The sequence below is a fragment of the Triticum dicoccoides genome, chromosome 3B, assembly GCF_002162155.2.
Source record: "Triticum dicoccoides isolate Atlit2015 ecotype Zavitan chromosome 3B, WEW_v2.0, whole genome shotgun sequence".
NCBI lineage: Eukaryota > Viridiplantae > Streptophyta > Magnoliopsida > Poales > Poaceae > Triticum > Triticum dicoccoides.
The window spans coordinates 640,582,325-640,590,905 of NC_041385.1; positions in this window are offsets into that span (position 1 = coordinate 640,582,325).

An 8,581-nucleotide genomic window follows, 5' to 3' on the forward strand; every position below is an offset into this window, starting at 1 on the left:
AGAAGTATGATCCTACTTCTTTCAAGGGAACACAAGCTCAAGATAATCTTCCACCACAAGACCATATAGGCAAGGACAAGCTTCAAGAGTAGATTGATGCATTTGAAGAAGCACCTAAGGCCTTGGTCAAGTGGGTTCCCAAGACTACGTCAAGTTCTACTTCATCAAGTACAACCACAACTCCAAGGATTCCCATCAAGATGATGTGGATCCCGAAGAAGAAGAACTAGAGAGTTCTTGAGGGTGACTCCGCCAACATTCTTCAATCATATCATTACGGCAAGAGCAAGTGCAATCAACTTCCACATCTTGCACTAGTTCAAGGAGTCACAAACCCTCATGTTGGTAAGGCAAGGGACAAGGTAACCAAATGATTTCATGGACATCATTTTGTGTGTGCATCACTCTATGTCTATGGATATTCTTGTTTTGTTCCTTGTGGGACTAACCCATGTAGGTATGTTGAAAGTGCAACTCACTCCAAAAGATTGCTCCAAATGATCTACATCAACTTTGAGCATTCACATCTTCAACACCTACATGAAGTCATCATCGACAAAACCCAAGGTTAGTTCATCCCTCTAAGGTGGGATCTTACATCTAGGGGGAGCTTAACTCTAAAGAATTGAGTCAAAGCAACTCTAATGGTGTGAACACATCAATGCATTATGTAAAAGTGGTAACCCCACTTGAGCTTAAACGATGAGTATGACCTATGATCAAATGTTCTCATTTGACTCCTAAGTCAATATACTCATATATAGATGACCTAGTCATCGCCAATTGTTTGATAGATGCTAGTTTTGGTTGTCCATGTTTTGCCACATATTTCATTTGTCACTTTATTGTGTGAGCATGCCGGTTGCATATTTTACTCATTCAAGGACATCCACTTGTTGTTTTGATTGATTGGTTTCCTTTTCTTTGGCCAAGTGGATGGACAAGAATGCCTAAGAACCTTCTCTAGCTATATATGCTTTTCTCGTCTCAAACTCTATTCATGCTACATCACAAAATTTGATCAAGTCAGATTCGAACCACTCTGTGTGAGGAGCACTCGGAGTCCCCGATTCGTCAGAGACTTAAACTTTCAAAACTTCTTTGTGATTCTCGTTCTGACCGATTCCTCCGTTTCGGTCCCACCGAGATCACTAAGTCGATCTAGATTTTCAATCTCGGTGCAACAGATATGAACTTTTCGGTCACATCGAGTTGCTGTAACTATTAACAGTTATGCATCTCGGTGCCACCGAGTTGTTCAACTCGGCCACACCGACAGTGTCGGGCTATATATAGTCACGGGCAAAAATTTGGAAATTCCTCCAAACCCCTTCGCCCGCGCGTAGCTCGCTCTGCCTACTAGGTCTACGGATCGTCGACTTTGTCGCTAGCCGCCTCCTGTCGCTAGTCTCCGCCGCCGTCAACGGATTTCTTCTCTGCCGTTGCCGCTGTAGCGAGGTCACCGTCGAACTAGGGTATGAACTCGATCACAGTGCTTTCCTCATCTGATTCTCAGCACATTGTGTTTGTAATGCATCTTGCCATGATTGAAACACTCCTATCTAGTCAATGTGATCCTTAGAATAGATGTGATTCGAAAATTTAGGGTTAGGTTTCCGCCGAAACCATCTCAGACCCACTGTGTTGAAAAACTCGGTCTCACCGATTTGGCTAACGCCATTGCACTAGTAAGTCTCGGTCTGACTGAGAATTACAAATCGGTGTGACCGATTTTAGAACTTTGTGAAACCCTAGCAGTCTCGGTGCCACCGAACTGTGACTCGGTCTGACCGAGTTCACTAGTTTAGGTTCCAAAACTGCTTCGGTATCACCGAGTTTGAAAATCGGTAGATCCGAAATGCTTTCTGTGGAAACTAACACTAAGTTTTTGAATCATTATTTTGCAAAAATCTCTGCATTTTGTGATGCTCATCCACTCTATCTCATCTATAACTATTCACAGGGTCAGCAGTAAGTATTTTGCAGTATGTTAGACCAAAGTGACAGTCAGAACAGGGAAGAAGAGCAGATTCACATGAGTGAGGGCACTAGTCCCTCAAGTTCTACAGATGAAGGCAGCAGAAGTACTCCTAGCAACTTTCCCAAAGCAGCCACAAGAGCAAGAAGGAAGAGAACCTCAAACTCAGAGGATGAGGACTATGTGGCAGCAGAAGATGAGGCTACTTCCAAGAAGGTAGTGCTCAAGAAGGAGTATGGCTCAGCAAAGAACATAAAGCCAAGCATGAAGATCAAAAGGCCAGTAGGAAGACAGCCAATGTCCAAAGCCAGAGGATCAACTCAAATACCTGAGATGCCTGAAGAGCCAGCTATAGAAGGAAAGAAAAGGATGGAAAGGGTCAAGAAGACCATGGCCAGAGTTGTTGGTCAACCTTCCATGATGGAAGAGGCAGAAGAGGTTGTTGCACCAGCACCAAAGGCACAGAAGTTTATGGGTGATGCTATAAAGTCAGGGGCTGCAACATCCAAGCCCAAAGAAGCACCCAAAGCTGCCCCCAAGCCCAAGATTGCACCAAAGAGAAATACCAGGAGCATACCAGCAGCTGAGAAGAACAAGGCCCCAATGCCTGAGGTTGCTGCTGAGGAAGATGAAGAAGGGCAGATCCTAAGAAAGCTCAAACCCAAGATTCCAGACCACAATGATGCTCATCCTGTGACTGAGAACATGAAGATCAGGAAAGACTCAGGGTTGAGGTTATGGAGATTGTCTAGTCCATATGCCACCAGGAGGAGGACTGCTGTAGATTACAGGTTCCACACCAAGGAGCAGTAGGACTTCTATGAGACAATCTTGTTGGACAAGAAGCCCATAGTGTGTGATATGAGGTGGGTCCACTGGACCTACATGAAGGAAAATGAAGAACACTATCCTGGAGTGCAAGACAGTTTCATTGCTTGTGGAGTTGCAGATTTTGTTGGGCAGAAGCTCACCAACTGGAATGATGAACTCATTATGCAATTCTACTCCACAACACATTTCTATCCAGATGGCAGGATAGTTTGGATGTCTGAAGGAACAAGATACCAGTCAACCATAGAGGAATGGGCAAGTCCGATCAAAGCCCCAAAGGAGAGTGAAGATGACTTGGATATATATGCCAAGAAGAAGATGGGACACAATTCAATGTCACATATGTACAAAGAGATCCCAGACAAAGCCCTTGAGACTTTCTCGTTTGGGTCAGTCCATTTTCTTCTGTCAGGGCTGCCTACGATCAACTGGATCTTAAGGCACACTCTTTTGCCCAAATCAGGTGACCACAACATGATAAGAGGGCATGCAATTAACATGCTTCACATTTTTTATGTGCCCCAGAAATTCAAAGTCATGAGCCTGATGGTAGAAACCATTAAGAGGACTGCAGCAGATCAGAAGAGAAGTTGTGGATATGCCCCATAGATTCAGGAGTTGATTAACTCAAAGATGGGCACAGGAAAATATTAGTTGGATAAAGAACATTTTGCTCTCTATCCAGACTTTGAGGACAATCAAGTTGTCATGAATGAGAATGATCCATCATCAGTGCAAGCTCAAGAGAAGTGGGAGAAGGCAAGGAAAGAGAAGGCTGCCAAGATGCCAACTCAAGAGGAGGCATCTGAGTATTTCTTGAAGAACAAACAGGAGCAGCTTGGTTACTTGATAGCATCAACACTTAGGATTGAGAAGGGGTTGGCCACCCTAACTCAAAACCAGGAGAGCCTGGAAGGAATCATGGAACAAAAATTCTATGATCTTGATGTCAAAGTAACTGAGATTCAGTCTGTTGTGGAACAGCTTCAGGATGACATGCAGGAGAGGAAGAGCAAGACAACCACATATGCATTTGCCAGAGTGCCTAGAGCTCAAAGTTCAGCTACAGTGCCTGTAACAGACACAAGAGCCACATCATCTACACCAGCTACAGCTCCTACAGCTCCTGGGCAACCAGCTCCAGCACCAACTCCTCCAGCTCCGTCTACATCGACTGAAGTCTTTGTCCAAGGAGCCATCTCTACACCACCAACAAAAGACCAAGCCTGAGAGACGATCTAGTCCTATGCATTTTCTATGAACTTTTTGGTAACTTGTTGCCAAAGGGGGAGAAAAATGTATAGATCATAGGCTTCGAGAGAGAGATTTGCTGTTTTTTGTTCTCTCTTGTCTTCTTAGTTGAACTTGTTTGCTTTTTGATTGCTTGAGATACAATGCATTACCTGTGAGACATTGATGATCATGTGTTTGATCATAAGCTACACTTATGCTTGATTATATGTTATTATCTTACCTATCCTTATATGATCATTCACTTTCTTTGGTGATGAGTGCATGTATTCAATCTTTATTATTTTGAGTGCTCCACCAAGATGTATGTGACATGGAAGAGTAACCCATGAGCCTAATTCCTTGTGCATTTGCAGTCCAAAGCAAATCTTAAACTATGCACAAATTTAGGGGGAGCTCTTGCTTATCACATACTTCTCAAATCGACGATGTTTTTCAATCTTAAAATTTATTGTCGAAGCTTTGATCTATATGTTGTCATCAATTACCAAAAAGGGGGAGATTGAAAGTGCAACTAACCCTAGGTGGTTTTGGTAATTCATAAGAACATATAGCTCATTGAGCTAATGCTATTCCAAGACATATATTTCAGGAAAGCTCAATGAATGGCATGGCATGGATGATGAAAGTGGATCCCTCAAAATATCAAGGACAAAGGATTGGCTCAAGCTCAAAATCTCAAGACTCTACATTTTATATTTTAGTGATCCAAGATCACATTGAGTCTATAGGAAAAGCCAATACTATCAAGAAGGGATGAGGTGTTGCTTAATGAGCCTCTTGCTTCATGTGCTTAGTGATATGCTCCAAAACCCTCAACTACTTTCTCACATCCTCATATGACCTAAACCTAAAGCCAAAATCGGTCACACCAATTCTTTCTATCCGGCGCCACTGAGTTCAGATGTCATAGCCACTGCCACAAACCCTAGGCAAATCGGTCTCACCGATAGGGATCTCGGTCTCACCGAGATGGGATTGTAATCTCTCTGTTTCCCTTCGTAACGTTTCAATCTAACCGAAGTGAGCGATCGGTCCCACCGAGATTGCAATGTAAACTCTCTATTTCCCTTCTGTAACATTTTGGTCTCACCGAAAAGAGCAAATCGGTCCCACCGAGTTTACCTGACCAACTCTCTGGTTAGCTAATTACCAAAATTGGTCTCACCGAGTTTGTGTAATCGGTCTCACTGAGATTACATTATGCCCTAACCCTAACCATATCGGTCCTACCGAGTTGCATTTCGGTCCCACCGAAAATTCTAACGGTCACTAGGTTTACTAAATCGGTCTGACTGAGTTTGTTGATTCGGTCCCACCGAGATTGGTAAATTGTGTGTAACGGTTCGATTTTGTGTGGAGGCTATATATACCCCTCCACCTCCTCTTCATTCGTGGAGAGAGCCATCAGAACAAACCTACACTTCCAACTTACCAGTTCTGAGGGAGAACCACCTACTCATGTGTTGAGGCCAAGATATTCCATTCCTACCATATGAATCTTGATCTCTAGCCTTCCCCAAGTTGCTTTCCACTCAAATCTTCTTTCCACCAGATCCAAATCCTATGAGAGAGAGTTGAGTGTTGGGGAGACTATCATTTGAAGCACACGAGCAAGGAGTTCATCATCAATGCACCATTTGTTACTTCTTGAAGAGTGGTGTCTCCTAGATTGGCTAGGTGTCACTTGGGAGCCTCCGACAAAGATTGTGGAGTTGAACCAAGGAGTTTGTAAGGGCAAGGAGATCGCCTACTTCGTGAAGATCTATCGCTAGTGAGGCAAGTCCTTCGTGGGCGACGGCCATGGTGGGATAGACAAGGTTGCTTCTTCGTCGACCCTTCTTGGGTGGAGCCCTCCGTGGACTCGCGCAACTGTTATCCTTCGTGGGTAGAAGTCTCCATCAATGTGGATGTACGATAGCACCACCTATCGGAACCACGCCAAAAACATTTGTGTCTCCAATTGAGTTTGAATCCTCCAAACCCTTCCCTTTACTTTCTTGCAAGTTGCATGCTTTAATTTCCGCTGCCTATATACTCTTTGCATGCTTGCTTGATTTGTGTGATGATTGCTTGACTTGTCCAAAGGTTTCTAAAATCTGCCAAACTCTAAAATTGGGAAAAGGTTAAGTTTTTAATTGGTCAAGTAGTCTAATCTCCCCCCCTAGACATACTTCAAGGTCCTACAAGTGGTATCAGAGCCTTGGTCTCCATTTGCTTTGATTTCCATAGCTTTTGGTGGTCATAGCCTTGGTTTCACAACCTAGGGGAGTATGGCATCTAGCGAGGGAAATTATCACCGTAGAGGTCCTTACTTTGATGGAACTAATTTTGTTAGTTGGAAGCATAAGATGAAAATGCATATTCTTGGACATAACCCCATCGTTTGGGATATTATTTGTATTGTCTTGCAAGGTGAATTCTTTGATGGGAAAGAGCCGAACCGTCAAGCTAATGCGGAAGAATTGAAGATGCTGCAATACAACGCTCAAGCTTTTGATATCATCTTCAACGGATTGTGCCCCGAAGAATTCAACAAAATCAGCCGTCTTGAGAATGCAAAGGAAATTTGGGACACTTTGATTGATATGCATGAAGGTACCGACTCCGTCAAGGAATCCAAGTTGGATGTGCTCCAAAGTCAGCTTGACAAGTTCAAAATGAAGGATGGTGAAGGTGTCGCTGAAATGTACTCTAGGCTTGCTCTTATCACAAATGAGATTGCCGGCTTAGGGAGTGAAGAGATGACCGACAGATTCATCATCAAGAAGATCCTAAGAGCATTGGATGGAAAATATGATACCGTGTGCACATTGATTCAAATGATGCCCAATTACAAGAATCTCAAGCCAACGGAAGTCATTGGTAGAATTGTTGCTCATGAGATGTCACTCAAGGATAAGGAGGAACTTCACAACAAGTCAAGTGGTGCTTACAAAGCCTCATGTGAAGCCCCCACATCATCAAGTGAGAAACAAACCTTCAATGAAGAATTGAGCTTAATGGTGAAGAATTTCAACAAATTCTACAAGAGTAGAAGCAAAGAAAGAAGCTCTAAGTCAAGGTCCTACAATGACAAGAGATCTTCCAGTCGAGAGCGCAACTGCTACAATTGTGGGAGACCCGAACACTATTCCAATGAGTGTACGGCACCCTACAAAAGAAGAGAAGATTCTCCAAAAAGAAGAAGTAGAAGAGAAGAATCACCGCCAAGAGAGAGAAGGAGTAGAGATGATCGTTATGAACGAAGACCCTCACGGAGAAGCAAAGATTCAGAAAGGAAGGACAAGTCATCAAAGAGCTACACAAAACGAAGACATCAAGCTCATGTTGGTGAATGGGTATCCGGTTCCGACTCTGAACATCACTCCGAGAGAAGCTATCACTCCGACTCCGAACATACTCAAGATGAAGGTGTTGCCGGTCTAGCACTCGTGACAACCAACTCCTACGACATATTTGACTCACCAAATGAAGGAATTGGAAGATGCTTCATGGCCAAAGGTCCAAAGGTAACACATCCCGAGTATGTTGATTTCAATAGTGATGAAGATGACTTGCTAGGTGATGATGATTTACTTATTGACAACTCTAGTGATGAATACTATGATGGAACGACAATCAATCATGCTAAACAAGATAAAACGAATGACAATGATAAGGAGAAGATTGAGCTTCTAACTAAAGAACTAAACACTCTTAAGTTAGCTCATGAAACTATCTTCGAAAATCATCGAGAACTTTTAAGGGTTCATGAGAAGTTACGCTTTGAAAAGCTCAATCTTGAGCAAGAGCATGAGTTCTTAAAGGCAATCAATGATGATCTTTGCAAGAAAAGTTCTTCTTATATTTCCAAGCGTTTACTCTTATCAACTTACATGCCTCAAGTCAAGTCTAGTAACAAGAACAAGAAAGATTCTTTCTCTAGTAGTAACAATAACAATGCTAAATCAAATATTGTTGCTTCTAGTAGTTCTCTTGATTCCACTAATGATTCTCTTAGCCAAGTTACACTTGAGCAAGAAAATAGCTTATTGAAGGGAATTATAGAGAAAGGTGTATACAAGAGCCTTGCCGGGAGTAAGCAATTCGAGGAAATTGTACGCAAGCAAGGAACACACTGGAAGAATCAAGGTGTTGGTTTTGAACGAAAGTTCAATGCCAATAGAGTTGAGTGGGAAGAAGATCAATACCCCAAGATGAAGTTTGTTCCTCAACAAGAGAAGTATGATCCTACTTCTTTCAAGGGAACACAAGCTCAAGATGATCTTCCACCACAAGACCATAAAGGCAAGGACAAGCTTCAAGAGTAGATTGATGCATTTGAAGAAGCACCTAAGGCCTTGGTCAAGTGGGTTCCCAAGACTACGTCAAGTTCTACTTCATCAAGTACAACCACAACTCCAAGGATTCCCATCAAGATGATGTGGATCCCAAAGAAGAAGAACTAGAGAGTTCTTGAGGGTGACTCCGCCAACATTCTTCAATCATATCATTACGGCAAGAGCAAGTGCAATCAAC